At 42.1% G+C, this 18,140-nt stretch overlaps 1 protein-coding gene across 1 annotated transcript in view; it reads left to right on the top strand.

Moving 5' to 3' along the window:
• Positions 1–10,083: 10,083 nt before the first annotated feature.
• Positions 10,084–18,140, top strand: part of GABRP (gamma-aminobutyric acid type A receptor subunit pi) — a 178,468-nt gene continuing 170,411 nt past the window's right edge. The window contains exon 1 of the mRNA XM_077455241.1: positions 10,084–10,287. The gene's annotated coding sequence lies outside the window, so the exon portion shown is untranslated. The remainder of the gene's footprint in view (positions 10,288–18,140) is intronic.

The raw sequence follows: 18,140 nt of genomic DNA, 5'->3' as shown, positions 1-18,140 counted from the left end.
ACCAGTCCTTATAAGAACTTTTGTGGAACAAGCAGGTTGTGTGTTAGTGATTAGCAGACTGTACGTCAGTCCCTATACCGCTGAAGGACTGCTGCAGTATAGGTGAGCGGTCAGCAGTGGTGCACGTCAACCCTATCTATTGTGGACCGATAGCGGTCCTTACAGAACAGCAGACTGTACCGCACTCAAGCCTATGTACCGTAGCACCCTATACCAAGTTACCAGTCCTTATAAGAACTTTTGTGGACCAAGCAGGTTGTGTATTAGTGTTTAGCAGACTGTACGTCAGTCCCTATACCGCTGAAGGACTGCTGCAGTATAGGGCAGCGGTCAGCAGTGGTGCACGTCAACCCTATCTATTGTGGACCGATAGCGGTCCTTACAGAACAGCAGACTGTACCGCACTCAAGCCTATGTACCGTAGCACCCTATACCAAGTTACCAGTCCTTATAAGAACTTTTGTGGACCAAGCAGGTTGTGTATTAGTGTTTAGCAGACTGTACGTCAGTCCCTATACCGCTGAAGGACTGCTGCAGTATAGGGCAGCGGTCAGCAGTGGTGCACGTCAACCCTATCTATTGTGGACCGATAGCGGTCCTTACAGAACAGCAGACTGTACCGCACTCAAGCCTATGTACCGTAGCACCCTATACCAAGTTACCAGTCCTTATAAGAACTTTTGTGGAACAAGCAGGTTGTGTGTTAGTGATTAGCAGACTGTACGTCAGTCCCTATACCGCTGAAGGACTGCTGCAGTATAGGTGAGCGGTCAGCAGTGGTGCACGTCAACCCTATCTATTGTGGACCGATAGCGGTCCTTACAGAACAGCAGACTGTACCGCACTCAAGCCTATGTACCGTAGCACCCTATACCAAGTTACCAGTCCTTATAAGAACTTTTGTGGACCAAGCAGGTTGTGTATTAGTGTTTAGCAGACTGTACGTCAGTCCCTATACCGCTGAAGGACTGCTGCAGTATAGGGCAGCGGTCAGCAGTGGTGCACGTCAACCCTATCTATTGTGGACCGATAGCGGTCCTTACAGAACAGCAGACTGTACCGCACTCAAGCCTATGTACCGTAGCACCCTATACCAAGTTACCAGTCCTTATAAGAACTTTTGTGGAACAAGCAGGTTGTGTGTTAGTGATTAGCAGACTGTACGTCAGTCCCTATACCGCTGAAGGACTGCTGCAGTATAGGTGAGCGGTCAGCAGTGGTGCACGTCAACCCTATCTATTGTGGACCGATAGCGGTCCTTACAGAACAGCAGACTGTACCGCACTCAAGCCTATGTACCGTAGCACCCTATACCAAGTTACCAGTCCTTATAAGAACTTTTGTGGAACAAGTGAGTTGTGAATGTTTAGCAGACTGCAGCAGAAGGGCAGCAGTCAAGTATAATATCCTTTCTATATTTGGAAGAAAGAATATTATACATGTACAAGCCTATTACTGTACCACTGATACCAGTCCTGAAAAGAACCTTTGTGGAACTAATAATAACAGCAAGTCTTTAAAATTACCCTCACTGCCTGACAACACTGCTTCCTTCCTGTCCCTATACAAATTGGCAAAAAAAGAGAACGATTAGTGGTTACTGGAACAGCTCTTTTGTGGACCTTGATAGTAACAGCTAATGATGATGATGATGATGATGATGATGAAAGACTAATCTGGCTGTCCCTGTAGCATACACCGTCCTTTCCCTTTCTCTAAACTAACAAAAGACACTCAGGCTGCTGCAAGAATCAGCAGCACAGCAAACCTATCAACACCTAACACCTATACCAGTCCTGAAAAGAACTTTTGTGTACCAAATAGCTAGTGGTTTATCTCTCCCTACTCCACACAGGAACCTGTCCCTATCGTAACAGAAGAAAGAATGTAAAATGGCCACCGGATCGGGTGTATTTATAGGTTAGGGGGAATGTACAAGTGTCCATGTGCTGTCATGTCTCAATTGGCTGTCCTGTATCACATGATAAACGTGTCACCAAAGGTTAAAGTTCTTGTATACATTAAACACGTAAGTCCGCCGCGGCGAACGACGGAAAAAGGCGTTCGAACGTGCGGACCGCGAATGTCGGAAATTCGCCGCGAAACGACCGCCGGGCGAAACGTTCGTCCATCACTAGTGACAGATCGTGTGTTCTTATTAGCTAGGAAGCACGATCTGTCACTTCCTGTAGTTAGTCCCCCCCCCCAGTTAGAATCACCTCCCAGGGAACACAGTTAACCCCTTCACTGCCCCCTGGTGTTAACCCCTTCACTGTCAGTGACATTTTTACAGTAATCAATGCCTTTTTAATCGCACTGATCGCTGTTTTAATGCCAATGGTTCCAAAAATGTGTCAAAATTGTTCGATGTGTCCGCCATAATGTCGCAGTCACAATACAAATTGTAGATCGCCGCCATTACTAGTAAAAAAAATAAAAAATAATAAAAATGCTATAATTCTACACCCTATTTTTTAGACGCTATAACTTTTGCGCAAACTTATCAATATATTCTTATTGTGTTTTTTTTTTAACCAAAAATATGTAGAAGAATACATATTGGCTTAAACTGAGTAAAAAAAATATATTTTTTTATATATTTTTGGGGGATATTTATTATAGCAAAAAGTTAAAAAAAGTGTTTTTTTTTCAATATTGTCGCTCTTTTTTGTTTATATCACGAAATAAAAACCGCAGAGGTGATCAAATACCACCAAAAGAAAGCTCTATTTGTGGAAATTAAAGGACGTCAATTTTGTTGGAGTGTAGCGTCGCACGACCGTGCAGTTGTCAGTTAAAACAACGCAGTGCCAAATCGCCAAAAATGGCCCGGTCATTCAGTGCCAAATCTTCTGTGGCTGAAGTGGTTAACATAAAAACAAATATATATAGTGACATTTTTTTTGATATGTAAATTTTAATGTTAAATAGATTCTTAGATTTTTTTAAATATTAAATAGCTTCTTTTTTATTACACTAATCTTTGCACTATAATCATTTAGTTTAGCGCGTCACAATATTTTTAGTTCTGAGTGACTAAATTGATATCACTTAGTGTGCCTGCAGCTGGTTTTCTTAACTATATTTGTTTGATTTATTTGACCACTTGCGTAATCTACCATCTCTAGTTTTTGTTTGGCTCATGGAATTGCGCCAAACTACGACATTTAAAATCCTCCATAGGTGGCACTTTTATGTTTTAGCCTTTATGTTTTTTGCAGATACACACCTTGCATCTGCTCCTGAAGAAGTGGAGTGAATACCATGAAACGCACGCATCAAGCTTTTTTTAGATGCATTATAATCATGCGTTTACAGTGTAGAATATTATTGACTTTCTGAAAACATTAATTATTTGAATATATATTTTATGATATGGATCACAAGCCAGCTCACAAATATTATGCCCTGTACACACGGTCGGACATTCCGACGAAAAATTTGTCGGATTTTTTCCAACGGATTTTGGCCCAAACTTGTCTTGCATACACACGGTCGCAAAAAGTTGTCGAAAAATCCAATCGTTCAGAACAAGGTGACGTAGAAGACGTGCGACAGGACTATAAAGAGGCCAGTAGCCAATAGCTTTTGTCTCGTAAATTAATTCTGAGCATGCGTGGCACTTTGTCCACCGGAATTGTCTACACACGATCGGAATTTAAACAATCGGATTTTGTTGTCAGAAAATTTTAGATCCAGATCTCAAATTTTGTGTGTCGGAAATTCAGACGGAAAAAGTCAGATGGAGCCCACACACGATTGGATTTTCCCACAACATGATCCGATTGCACATTTTCTGTCGGAAAGTGCGACCGCGTGTACAGGGCATTATACTTTATACTATAATGTGTTATTCATGACATCTGTGTATATATATGAATTATAAGATATTATGCCATCATGAGAGATGTATATATATATATATATATAGTATGAAATAATGAATGTGCCATTGTGCATTTGACCATTTTAGCAGCTATGTGTCACGTGCTTCATTCAAAGTGTCAAACCTTTTCCTTTAGTATGTCATGTGCCTCATTTAAAGTCCCAAAACCCTCATATACCCACTTTACAGTTTATCAGTTAAGAGTTACACAGGAGGTCTGGTTCTAGAATTATTGCTGTTGCTCTGAGGTTCGCAGCAATACCTCACATGTCATGTGATCGCCATTTACGCATGCGCGTGGGACTAACTCATGCGTTCGCCTTTTCGGGCAAACATGGGTGTGGGGGTGGGGTGCTTTCAAATTTCTTTTACATTTTATAATTTATTTAATCATTTTTTATACACTGTTTCTTCAAAAAAAAAGTGATCACTTTTATTGCTGTCACAAGGAATGTAAACATCCCTTGTTATCACAGTAAACAGTGACAGGTCCTCTTTATGGAGAGATCTGGGGTCTATTTGACCCAAGATGTCTCCTCTGCCCTTAAAAGCATCTGATCACACCAAGATCGGGGTGATCAGATGCTTTCCCAATTAAAAAATGGTGCTGTTTACATCCAGCGAAACTTGAAATGACAAAATACTCGCCGCTTCCAGTTCACTATATCATAAAGATGATTGGGGACATTCCGACTCCTGACCACCTCTATGGTAGGCTGATAGGACCATTGGCTTCAGTGCCGAGCTCCCCGCCGGGATGAGAGAGCCTGCACTGCAGAGGCACTGGAAGGTGGCAGGAGGGGGGGACTCCCGTCACTGTCTGCAAAAGCAATGCAGTGGCTAATTAGCCACTAGGATTGCTTTCACAAGCAAAGAGAATTTTCTGAAGAAAAAAACAATACCGGGTTAATGCCTGTAGCTGTTGGCATCATCGTGGTATGCCGCTTGAAACTGTTGACGTAAATGTACATTAGGCGATCTTCAAGTGGCTACGTTTCATTACAAGTTTTGGCCTTGGAAACCCATTACTGTCTGGCCCTGGTACACAGTCATTCACCCTTTGATTCTCCCCAGAGTCATCAAACATTACCTTAAATGAGTCGTAGGGCCTCAGGTGGACATGTAGGCTCCAGGGGCATAGAACCTGGCTCATATTAAACTACAAGCCGATCAAATTGCCAGTAATGTCTTTTACAAAAACAAAAATGATGAACTGGATTTGGAGTGGACTTCTGTAGGTCAGTTATTTCCAACAAGCTTCCAGGCTTAGTACTTGGGTTATATCATGCACTTACATACTAAGCAATAATCCCACTGCTGCCACCTGAAAAATGTCAGGGACGATGGTACAGATATTAGAGGGACAAGGGAAGCAGGATGATGTGCAAGCTATCACCCTCTATCTTAGATCATTGAAAATCAGCAAGCACATTGATACATTATCACAGTCACATTTTCTACTGCCCTGACACACACACACACACACACACACACACAATTTAGGGTAGACTGTCACCACCTGTAGCTCATCAACTGACTGGTCTGCTCAGCATCAAAAAACACACACACATCCTCACAAGTCTCCTTTCTTGGCAATGAGACCTGTCCCGATCTATAGCAGATACAATAGCTTTCACACACTGACACTAATCTATATGCAATTAGATTGTCTGCCTTGATCTCTGTTGGCCAACTGATAAAAATACAGAGAACACAAGAGTGTAGCCTAATAAACATAATGAGATTATCGGATGAATGATCGTCTGTTTTTTTGTTTTTTGCATGCTAGTCTCTATTTCCATATCCTAGTAGATACAGACTCAGCAATGGCATGCAATGCCAAGCTGTTGCAAGCAAAGCCAACAGAATATTGGCATGCATCAAAAAGGGGATTTACTCCAGAGATAAAATGATAATTCTCCCACTCTACAAGACTCTGGTCTGGCCACATCGAGTATCGTCCAGTTCTGAGCACCAGTCCTCAGGAAGGATGTGCTGGAGACAGTCCAGAGAAGGGCAACAAAGCTAATAAAGGGACAGGAGGATCTCAGCTACGGGGAAAGGCTACAAGCGTTGAACTTATTCTCTCTGCAGAGGAGACACTTGAGAGGAGATGTGATAGCGATACATAAATACCTTACTGATGACCCTAGAATAGGGAAAAAAAAATTCAGTGAGAGGGAGTTTAAAAAGACATCCGGCCAGTGGCGTCGCTAGGGGGTGGCTTCTGAGGCTATAGCCCCGAATTTGGGGCCCATAGCCCCAAGTCTCTTACAAGGTGCAGCGGTCAGGGCATTCGCAGGGATGGGCGGTGCCATATTTAAATGTAAACAGCAGTGAGGTCTCGATGGGGGCACATACCTCTCATAACGGCCACGTAAGACCCTCTGCATCCTCTGATTACCTCCTGTTATTGCTCTCCTGCACCATTTCTGCAGCCTCTGACATCTCCTCTTGCACCATGTCTGCAGGCTCTGATATCTCCTCCTGTACCATGACTCTTGCTTTATTTTCTTACCGCATATCAAATTTATTTAATTTATATATGGTAAAAGGTGGCCAACAGTTGGGTTTCTATATTCCTCAGTCACATATGTGGGTACAGATCTCATTAATAGAAATTTAAAAAACTGAAGTGAGATATATTGTATAAATATCATTTAATTTTATATACATTATATCATTATATATCAATAACAAACCATGGGATCCACATATATATTATATACATGTGTATGCCCACCCAAGCGTATGACTTTCTTTACTTCACTGCTATGGGTTTTAGCCCCAGATCTTTTGTAGACCTAGCAATGCCCCTGCATGTGGCCATTCATTGAAATCGGAAGAAAAGCAGTTTAACCTTAAACTGCGTAGAGGGTTCTTTACTGTCAGAGTGGTAAGGATGTGGAGTTTTCTTCCACAAGCAGTGGTATCAACAGGGAGCGTAAAAAAACTATTAGATGGACATCACTATTGAAATGAACACACACACACACCACAGGATGAACTGGATCGACTGGCTTCTTTATTCAATCTTACCGACTATGTAACTATATTGAAAATTAATAGGTTACTAAAGTATGAAAATTCTCGTATGACAGAATAAAAATTCAGAAGTTATGTAATATATATGTATTGTATTTTCGGACGAAAACGATACTGATTAAACAAAAATTGTATGATCTGGTATCGTACAAGAAAAAATGTCATGTTTGTCCTCTTGGATAATTTCAGGCCAAAAAAAGCTGTGTACTAACAATCATATTATCGTATGATCCCTTTGAAAGGGGCATTTTTTGGAAAGATTTTCTTATCATGTGTACTAGGCTTAAGCATTTAGGCTGGGTTCGCACACATTCAATTTGCATGACAGGAGACTGTAACCAGCTCTGAATGGAGCCGATTCACACCGCTCCGGGGTCTTGTGCATCTTTGGCTCCATTTCAGATCTAAAGTCAGGCAAAAATTCAGACCCGATTCACAGCTGAAATGGAGAACAGGGATGCACCGGACGCCCTGCTGCAAGCTGCGACCGCAGCTAGTGTGAACCCAGGCACCCTTTCACACATGCGGATGGTATGTCCGTATTTCATCCATCCGTTTGCGGATGAAATACGGGCCATACATTCATCCCTATGGGATAGCGGGTGTCTGCGGATGAGCATCCACAGACACCCGCTATTGTCCGCCTCCGCAACTGTCCGATTCTGCAGACGGAGGAAAATCCTATTTTTCTGTCCGTCTGCAGAGCGGATCGGATGAACACGGACACACGGTCCATGCTCGTCCGATCCCCATAGAGGAGAGCGGAGAGCTGACAGGGCGGTCCCCGCACAGTGTGCGGAGACCGCCCTGTCCGCAGCCGGCTCAGCGGGGACAACGGAGCGATCCCCGCTGAGCGAGCGGATCTTCACGGGGCGGATCATTACTGATCCGCCCCGTGTGAAAGAGGCCTAACTATGTAACTATGCTGAGTGTCCAATCGGACAGTTGTTCCCCTGGTGACCTCAGCAAATCATAGAGTAACCAAGTTCCTCACAACATCCTTCCCGTTCTGCATTGCCGCTTAAAGAGGAGCTGCACCTCAAAAAATAAAAATATTAAAAGTCAGCAGTTACAAATACTGCAGCTGCTGACTTTTAATAAATGGACACTTACCTGTTCTAGAGTCGGCAGCAGGTGACGAGCAATCGCTTGTCTCTCGGCTGCCCCCGCCGCCATTCTCTGTCAGGGAATCAGGAAGTGAAGCGTTGCGGCTTCACTGCCCCGTTCCCTACTGCGCATGCGCGAGTCACCCTGCCCCGTCTTCACTGGTCCCTGTTGTGACCTGGGAACTGTGTGTTTCCCAGAACACAACGGGGGGGGGGGGGGCAGGGCATAGCTTGTCCCGGAAGTGGGTGCAGATACCTGGATTATACAGGTGTCTGCACCCCCCTGAAAGGTGCCAATTGTGGCACCGGAGGGGGGAGGGTTCCGATGAGCGGAACTTCCACTTTAGGGTGGAACTCCGCTTTAAGTTGAGCGCCACCTACAGTGGATAATACAGACTGCACCTCCCTACAAACAGACTGGCTGGAGTCTGAAGTTCAGGGAAACAACACTAAAAAAGTAGGAGCCAGAAGAGTTGAAAGTTGTAAACTGCAAGTGCAGGGGTAAGAACTTTAACAAATAGTTGACTGGGGATTTTTTTTTTCATTGTGCTCAGTGTGTTAAACTAAAAAAACTCTGATACCGCGTATACACGACCAGACTTTTCGGCATCCGAAGGGATTAGTCCGTTGGACAATTCGATCATGTGTGGGCTAGTCCGATCGTTTTCCGAAAAAAAAAATCTGACGGACCTAGAAATAGAACATGTTTAAAATCTATCCGACGGACTCAATTCCGAGGGACTAAAATCAGGGAAACCGTTCGTCTGTTTGCTGGTCCGACGGACCAAATACGACGCAAGGGAAGCTATTGGCTACTGGCTATTGAACTTCCTTGTTTAGTCCCATTTACGTCATCACTTTCAAAATGAACGGACTTACGAACAGACTAAGGCCGCGTACACACGGGCGGATTGTCTGCCCAACTAAGTTCGTCAGACAATCCGACAGACAGTCCGTTCAACTTTTGAATGAACGGACTTGACCACACACGATGAGCAGACAGTCTGCCGAAAGCTTGCGCGATGACGTGTACGGCACGTACGACGGGACCAGAAATTCGACGTCCAATACACTGCAATGCAACCTTCGGCGTGTAAATCCTTTCTGAGCATGTGCCATACTTAGTCCGTCCAACTTGCCTACACACGAGCGGACTGTCCGCTGAAACCAAGTTTGGACGGACAAAATTACGGAAATTCCGAAAGACTTAGTCCGTCAGACTGTCCGCTGAAAAAGTCCGCTGAAGCCCACACACGAGCGGATTGTCCGCTGAAACAAGGTTCAGCGGACTAAGTTGGGCAGACAATCCGCCCGTGTGTACGCGGCCTTACTCTGTTCATTTGTGGCCAAGTCCGCTCGGAAAGTCTATTGGAACTCTGTTGGACCTAGTCTGCTGGAAAGTCCGGTCGTGTGTACACGGCATGAGGGTTTATTATTACTTTTAGGCTAGGTTTCACATTTCTGGTTGTGGTTTGCAGTCCGAAGTCCGGTGCACTTTTCTTCATCGGTTCAGGTGCAATTCAGGTGCAAATTTTTACTTGAATTTGCACCTAAACCAGACCAAAAATTACACAGGACCCTTTTCAGAAACAGACAGCGGTCGCCACAGACATATATGAACCTGCTTCATTGAAAGCCGGTCCAATTCACGTTATGCAAATCAGATGCGGTTCAAAAAATGCATCTGATTCACATAAATGTGAACCGAGCTTAATAAAAGAGAACTGTTACAGCTATACAGTAGTGCAACCAGTGGTCACAAATGTAGGTAGGCTGGTATGAGATGTATTCTACAATATGTCTTTGCAGCTTTAGAAAATATCTAATAAAAGGAAAACTTAACCCAATTCTTATTATAATACTTTGAAAGTACAGTCATCTTCGTATGGCATTCTCAAAAGCACAAGCACAAGCCTGGAGCAAAAAGCTACCTACTGGGTTTATCCCATCATAGTTTTAGAGCACCACCCCTCCAGTGTGTCCTGTAGACTTCCATTGCTCCTATTATAGCACAGACTATCTCTTCTGACATAAGCCATCCCCCTTATCTCCTCCAGCTGTAAACCCTCCAGAGCTTGGCTCTTCTACACATCCAACACACTAACAACATGCACTGATCTGCACTAACCTAAGCAGACTGCCAGAATCTGGATCTCTATGTTACAACTTCTTACAAGATATGCTTCCCAAGCATCCTCATCTCGCTGCATCTGCCATGTAGAAGATATCTTCAAAATCAACTTCTTCTAGGTAACTATATGTCTATATGTTCATTGTCAGTTCTTTTTATTATTATTTTTTTTTTTTACTGTTAATCTTTGATACACTATTTTTATATTGTAATATTCTGGAAAAATCTGCCTTTCCAGGGGATTTAGGTCAGTTTAGGATAGCAGGCAGAATGTGGATGAATTCAGAAGTCTGATTTATTTTCTAACAGACTTTTATTGCCACTGATAAGTCTATACTGTACATGCTTATCTGAGCAAGGAGATGGCAGATGGTTTGTCAGGGTAATGAACTATGGGACTGGGAGAAATACATTTGTCTAATGTCATGTTTAAGAAAATAAAAAATGCAATTAAACGGTTGTCCTCAATTTAAACAAAATTAAAATTGAAAACAATTTGATAGTAAACCTCGAGGGCAAGTGTAAGAAAACTGGATCGAAGGACAAAGGGAGAAAAACTGGATCAAGGGGCAAAAGGAAACCCTTTATTAGGCTTTGGTTTAATATTGTGGCAAAAATTAGGTCAGTTTAGTTGCTATGGGTAGCTGCATCACACTTCTTTACTCCAGTTTTCAGAAATCGCACCTTTATTGCATTTATGCAAGTAAAAATTGCATTGTTAGGTATTGAATTAATTCTTTAGAAAGTTGCTCAAATTCAAGAAAAACACACTTTCTTATGATTTTTTCTGTACTTTTAAAAATGATGCATGCGCATGTATCTGTATTTAAAAAAAAAGTATATATATATATAGATCTATACATATATATATATATATATATACACACACACACATATATATATATATATATATATATATATATATATATATATATATATAAATAAAACATAAAAAATAATATAATTAAGTTTAATAAAAATAAATGTTATATATATATATATATATAGGATATCGCTATAGATATAGAAAAATAGAAGGTATATATATATATATATATATATATATATAATTTTGTGAGTAAAGTTATTCAGATTTGACAGCAGGTAAAATAATTGCTGTATATTATGGATATATAAATGTGTACATAGTGAAAAAAAAAAATGACCTTTATACAACTAAATATAAAACATTTGTTCCTGTTGATTTTTTTGGTGGTTGATTATTATTTTTGCCTAGGCATTTAACAAATATAGGAGCAAATAATTGTAGCTAAGGAATACTTTTCACTTGTGATCATCTTGTGGTACAGTACGTGTTTAATTCCCCACACTGTTCTTTGACCACTTTCCAATATTTATTGGAAAAAAATAAAAATAAAGTTACAGCATGTGACAGATCTGCAAAAAAAAAAAAATTGAAATAAAAGTCAGAAATGATATTATAGTTGTAGAGAAAATGTGATATTTTATATTTTGTAGTTTGCTGTGCAGACTGTTGTTCCAAGTTAGACTGCATCTGTATGTCTAAAGGTGACAGTTCTGAGTAGCCTTGCATTGGATTGTTGGACAATAAGTTGACTTTGTAGAGAAATGCAAGTTTCTGCTATATTACCTTTATTTTCTATAGCTTAAGGTTTGATGCGCTCCTGAAACGCATTTTCAACCGTAATCACTGTTACAAAACTACCGTATGTATAAAAAAGGTTGGTGGCTTTTTAATGGAGGTCACATGCTCTGTCAACATATGTATACATCTATAATGCAGGCCATATAAAAAATGTATTTATCATGCGCATTAATTAAATTAGACTGGCTATAGTGAAAAGCCTTGTTTAAGATAAGCAGAAGGAAGTTAGTACAGTTGGCGCTGACGTTTGCATGCTTTAAGTACACTAGCTATTGCTGGCCTTCTTTTGAAAACACTACTTGCCTGGCTGTGTCTGACTGCATAAGTCTCAAACATAATAAAAGTCAGAGAAAATTCTGTCTCTGGGAATTTACATTTGTCACCTATGACAGATGCACTTTTAGGACTCATGCATACAGACTCATTCAGATGTACACTACTGTGCAAATGTTTTAGGCAGGTATGAAAATGCTGTAAATTAAGAAATTAAGAAACTCATCCCAACCCTGCTGAAAGTACATTATTTTACTTACAGCCACAATCTTCACAGGGTGTATCTTGCTACTGCAGATACACTGCTGTTTCAAGCAGGGAATTCCACAGGCCAGAACTACAACATAGCAGCCAGTTACACAATGTGAAGAGCCTGTCTGTAGGTAAAAGAATGTGCTTTCAGCTCTGTGTAGTGTGGGGAGGAGAGGCTGTGGTAATCCCTGTCCTCTGACTCTAAAGTGGTGATCCCTGTCTTCTGATTCTCCAGCGTTGATCCCTGTCCTCTGACCCGCAAGCCATGATCCTTGTCCTCCCGGCTCGCAAGCTGTGATCCTGTCCTCTGGCTCATAAGCCGTGATCCCTGTCCTTGGGCTCACAAGCCGTGATCCCTGTCCTCGGGCTCACAAGCCGTGATCCTTGTCCTTCGGCTCGCAAGCTATGATCCCTGTCCTCCGGCTCGCAGGCCGTGATCTTGTCCTCTGGCTCGCAGGCTGTGATCCCTGTCCTCTGGCTCTCCACCAATGATCCCTGTTCATTGCCTCTCCAGCAGTTATGCCTGTCCTCTGCCTATCCAGTCGGGATCCCAGTCCTCTTCCCCTCCAGGATTGATTGCTATCCTCTCTCTCTCCAGCAGTGATGCCTGTCCTCTGACTCTTCAGCCATGATTCCTGTCCCCTGTCTCTCCAGCTGTGAACCCTGCCCTCTGCCTCTCTAGCTGTGATCCCTGTTTTCTCCATCTCCAGCTGTGATTCCTGTTTTCTGACTCTCCAGAGGTATTCCCTGTCCTCTGGTTAGTCCTGTTCTCTCCCTCTCCAGCTGTGATCCCAGTCCTCTGCCTCTACAGCAGTGATCCCTGTCCTCTTCCCTGCCAGCAGTGTTCCATGACCCCAGCAGTGGCCCTTCTGCTCTGTCCTGCCAATGGGTATGCCTGTCCCCTCCTTCCCCAGCAGTGATCCCTGTCATCAGCCTCTCCAGCCTTGACCCCTGTCCTCCACCCTGCTTACTCCTGTCCTCAGCTCGTCCCCTGCTGACCTTCCATCCTTTGCCCTCCTGACTCCTTGTACACTGTCCTCCCTAAAAACCAATAGCCACTGTACCTTGCCGACAAACTGCTGATCCTATCCTCAAGCTAAATCTGGTCCTGCTCAGAATCCCACCTATGTGTAGTAATGCTCAGAATACTTCCTATGTTTACTAACACTCAGATTACCTCCTAATTGTAGTAACCCTCAGATTACTTACTTAATTTAAGACCTATCTCATTGCTCCCATTCAACTGTAAACTTCTAGAACGCTTAGTCTACAACCGTCTTAGCTCCTACCTCAGTGAAAATAACCTACTTGACCCCTTACAGTCTGGAATTCGCTTGCAGAACTCCACAGTATCCGCCTTACTAAAACTCACTAACGATTTACTAACTGATAAAACCAATAGCCACAACTCCATACTCCAACTACTTGACCTCTCTGCGGCCTTTGATATTGTTGACCATCTGCTCCTTGTTAATAAACTCTGTTCCCCTAGCCTCCAAGATTTTGCTCTACCCTGGTTCTCCTCCTACCTATCACAGAGCTCCTTTATTGTTGCATACAACTCTCTCTCCTCCTCTCTATTTCCTATTTCTTTAGGAGTACGCTAAGGCTCTGTTCTTGGACTCCTCTTCTCTATACCTCTTCTCTTGGCCGCTTAATAACCTCCCATGGCTTCCAATACCATCCATATGCTGTTGACACCCAAATCTATCTCTCTACTCCTTACCTCACTCCTTAAGTCTCCTTTCATATCACTAACTTATTAACTGACACATCAGCATGGATGTCTTACCACTTCTTTAACCACTTGCTTACTGGGCACTTAAACCCCCCTCAGTCCCAGACCAATTTTCAGCTTTTAGCGCTGATGCACTTTGAATGACAATTGCGCGGGCATACAACACTGCACCCAAATGAAATTTTTATCATTTTTTTCCCACAAATAGAGCTTTCTTTTGGTGGTATTTAGTTACAGCTCGGAGTTTTATTTTTTGCTAAACAAACAAAAAAAGATGCAAAAAAAAAAAAAATCATGTTTTAATAGTTTGTTATAAAATTTTGCAAACGGGTCATTTTTCTCCTTCATTGAAGTGCGCTGATTAGGCGGCACTGATAGGCTGCATTGGTGGGCACTGATGGGCTGCATTGGTGGGCACTGATAGGCTGCATTGGTGGGCACTGATAGGCTGCACTGGTGGGCACTGATAGGCATAGTTAAGTCGGCACTAATAGGCACAGATAAGGCGGCACCGATGGGCACAGATAAGGCGGCACTGATGGGCAAAGATGGGCACAGATAAGATGGCACGGATGGGTGGCATGGATGGGCACTGATAGGTACCACAGATAGATGGTATGTCGAAGGTAAAGTGTAAGCGCTCAACTAGTGTGTCTTTAGTAATCATGCATATTACTATATCTCAAAATACATATAAAGTGATCCCAAAATGAAGGGAAAATATTACAGTAATGTGACAAAGAAAGTGACTGAAAAATAAAAATGTATGTGTGAAAACCACAAAATAAAAACTATGTGGATAAAACTTATCTCAGTGGAACAAAAGCCAAACAATGACTATAATTATATACAAACATTGCTGAAAATATATATTAAAAGTCCATAAACAGGCGTGTAGTCCATATGGGAATGTGCAAAATAACGATCCAAACGTGTTGTGCTGACAACCAAGGTTCAGTGATGTTAAACGGAAAGGGATATTATTTCACCCTGTGACAGTCCCACCACCTTATAAGGTCCAGGCTTACCGGAACTGGATGACCCTAGCAGACATACGTCTCAGGGGTCAATCAGAGCTTATGGTCCTAGCCGAGGATTGGATGTATCAATCGTGCCGTATACGATCACCACAAACGACTAGATGTAATCACAGTTCTTCAAATGTATATGTAAATCCGACAACAACTCAGGCATGGAAGATGAAGAAACAAAGCCAACATGGCATAATAACGTTTTTAAAAAAAGACCTTTAATAAAAAATGTTCTAAAACTCACATTTCCAGAGTAGATAGTAAAACATGTCAGAGAGACAAAAGTGGCAGTAGCGGAGTCCTCCCGACGCGTTTCGACCTACAGGTCATCATCTGGGGTGGGCTCCTGCTACTGTCATACTGCCTTATATAGATACTTGTGCAATAAACCAATACATTTACCCCAAGTGTCATAATCAAGCCCACTTCCGGTTTTCAAAATGGCGGACGGGCGTGCGTTCCACGCCTCTGTTGTTATGCGTTCCACCCATATAGCCAATCTGTTTAAGCCTGGAGGCCATAATTAGAAATAGTAATACGTCTACTTCCGGTTGTGGCGGAAATGACGATGTGGCGTGCGTTCCACGCCTCGACGGGCATGCGTTCCAACCGTTCACAATAAACTGCGATAAAGAAAAAATGCCTATTTAATAAAATGATAAGGCCACTAACTGCAAAGTGGAGCTGTCCCCTTATGTATACATCCGTTTGGGATAGGAGAGCTTGAGAGTTTGTTATACTCATTGTAAATCCCGACACGAAAACCGGAAGTGTGCATGCATGACCACACAGGAACCGGAAGTGAATAAGCATCACTTCCGGTACGGAACGAAAATGAAAACGAGGCTTGGATGTATAAACAACATTATCTCCCTCTGATGCTGCTATAAATGTGCCACAATGACACCTAGTGTTCAAAAAATAGAATAAAACTTAACAATAATTGAAAGATATACTTGACATAAATCCCATTATACACGATGTGTATCGCATGATATGGATATATAATCATGTAGTTTAACCACACTGTCTTAACACAGAAAATGTGCATGTATAAAGCTAGTATAAAACTAGTATAGCCAGAACCCAAAAAGGGGAACAAAAAATGAAATAAAAATAAATATAAAAACAAAAATAATAAAAATAAAACTACATACAGACTGCTTAGTAAAATATACCGGCGAATAGATTTTGTGATACCAGATTACGCATTGTACATGGCATCTATGAGTCATCTATGAAAGCATTAATATCCCACTCTACATTCATTCCGAGTGGGGCGTGGGATTGGAGCTCATAGATCCAAAAAGTTTCTAACCTGGAGACCCCACGTGTAAGGGGACCCCCTCTCCAGGGTGGGGTATACCTGTCTATCACGACAAATTGTGTGCCCCTTAATTCATTATTGTGACATTCTCTATAATGTCTAGGCACAGTATGTTTAGACAATTTGCTTTTGATCAAAGAAATATGTTCACCAACCCTTGTGGAAAAAGGCCTGGTGGTACGGCCGACATATTGTTTCCCACAAGGGCAGGTTATTAAATAGACCACATATTTGGTCTTACAGGTACAAAAACACTTAATTGAGTATCTTCTTCCTGTTACTGTCGATGTAAATTCTGAAATTTTTCGTTGAGTCAATGTATTATGTTGGCATACACTACATTTTTTACACGGGTAGTAACCTATCAAATTGTGAAAAAAAGTAGGCTGGATAGGGGCATTAATGATATTAGGCGCTATCTTACTTTGCAAAGTCGGGGCCCCTCTGAACAAAACATTGGCTTTTTCAGGAAGACTTGGACCAAGTACAGGGTCTTTTCTCAGAATATCCCAATGTTTACTGAAGATCTTTTTCACTTGCCTATGTTGTATGTTAAAGGTGGTTATGAACGACCACCTAAATTTGTCATTGTCATTCCGAGGAGTTTTAACCTGCAGAAGAGTGTCCCTATTTATGCATGCAACCTCTTGTAGTTGTTTTTCCAAGGTAGGACCGTGATATCCCTTATCCAAAAATTGTTCTTTTAGACAGTTCGCCTGTTCAAGGAAAATGCGATCATCCGTACAGTTACGACGTAGTCTAATGAATTGGCTACGGGGTACAGAGGTGAGCCAACTTTTATGATGGCAGCTATCGATGGCAATGTAGCTATTACGATCGGTGGGCTTGAAATGTGTTTTAAAGTTGAAACCCCCTGACGTGATTCCAATCTCTAAGTCAAGAAATTGTATTTTCTCAGTGCTGGTCTGGTAGGTTAATGAAATTCCCCTATCATTGTTGTTTAAACCACTGAAAAATTCACGAAGCGCTTCGGGGGTGCCTCCCCATAGGAGGAGGATGTCGTCTATGTAACGGACCCACAAAATAAGTGATGGGCTCCGCTGAGCATAGACGACATCCTCCTCCCATTTCGCCATGAAAAGATTGGCCAAACTAGGCGCAAATTTGGCCCCCATGGCCACCCCCCTTTTTTGCGAATAGTACTGACCATCAAACCAAAAGTAACTATGGCTGGTGGCGAATTCTAATAATTCTATGATGTACTCACGTTGACAAGGAACTAGTGTGTGTTCTTGATCTAAGAAGAAACGAACTGCTTGGATCCCCTTATCCTGTGGGATACAGGTGTAAAGGGATGCCACATCTGCAGTGGCTATAATGCATTGTCCTTGAAAATATATACTTTCCAATCTTCTAATGGTATCCCCTGTGTCTTGTATGTATGAAGGCATTTTTCTAACGAGTGGTTGGAGGTAAAAATCTATGTACCTGCCTATACGTGCTGTGACAGAATTAATGCCACTCACAATTGGTCTACCAGGGGGGGCGGTCAGGCTCTTATGGATTTTGGGCAGATAGTAGATGGTAGGTATTCTAGGGGATACTGGGACCAAAAAGGCTCTTTCTTTTTTATTCAAAATTTTTTGTTCAAAACCTTTATCGATGAGGGTTTTTAATTGTTTTTTGTAAACATTGGTGGGATTATTGGGTAACCTGCAATACGTATCTGGTTCACTCAAAATATTCGCCATTTCTTCCTCATA

Source organism: Lithobates pipiens, unplaced genomic scaffold, assembly GCF_037356315.1.
Source record: "Lithobates pipiens isolate NorthernLeopardFrog02 unplaced genomic scaffold, aLitPip1_a1.2 Scaffold_25, whole genome shotgun sequence".
Lineage (NCBI taxonomy): Eukaryota > Metazoa > Chordata > Amphibia > Anura > Ranidae > Lithobates > Lithobates pipiens.
The sequence above is the reverse complement of the archived record's forward strand: the minus strand, read 5'-3'. Positions and strand labels throughout refer to the sequence as shown.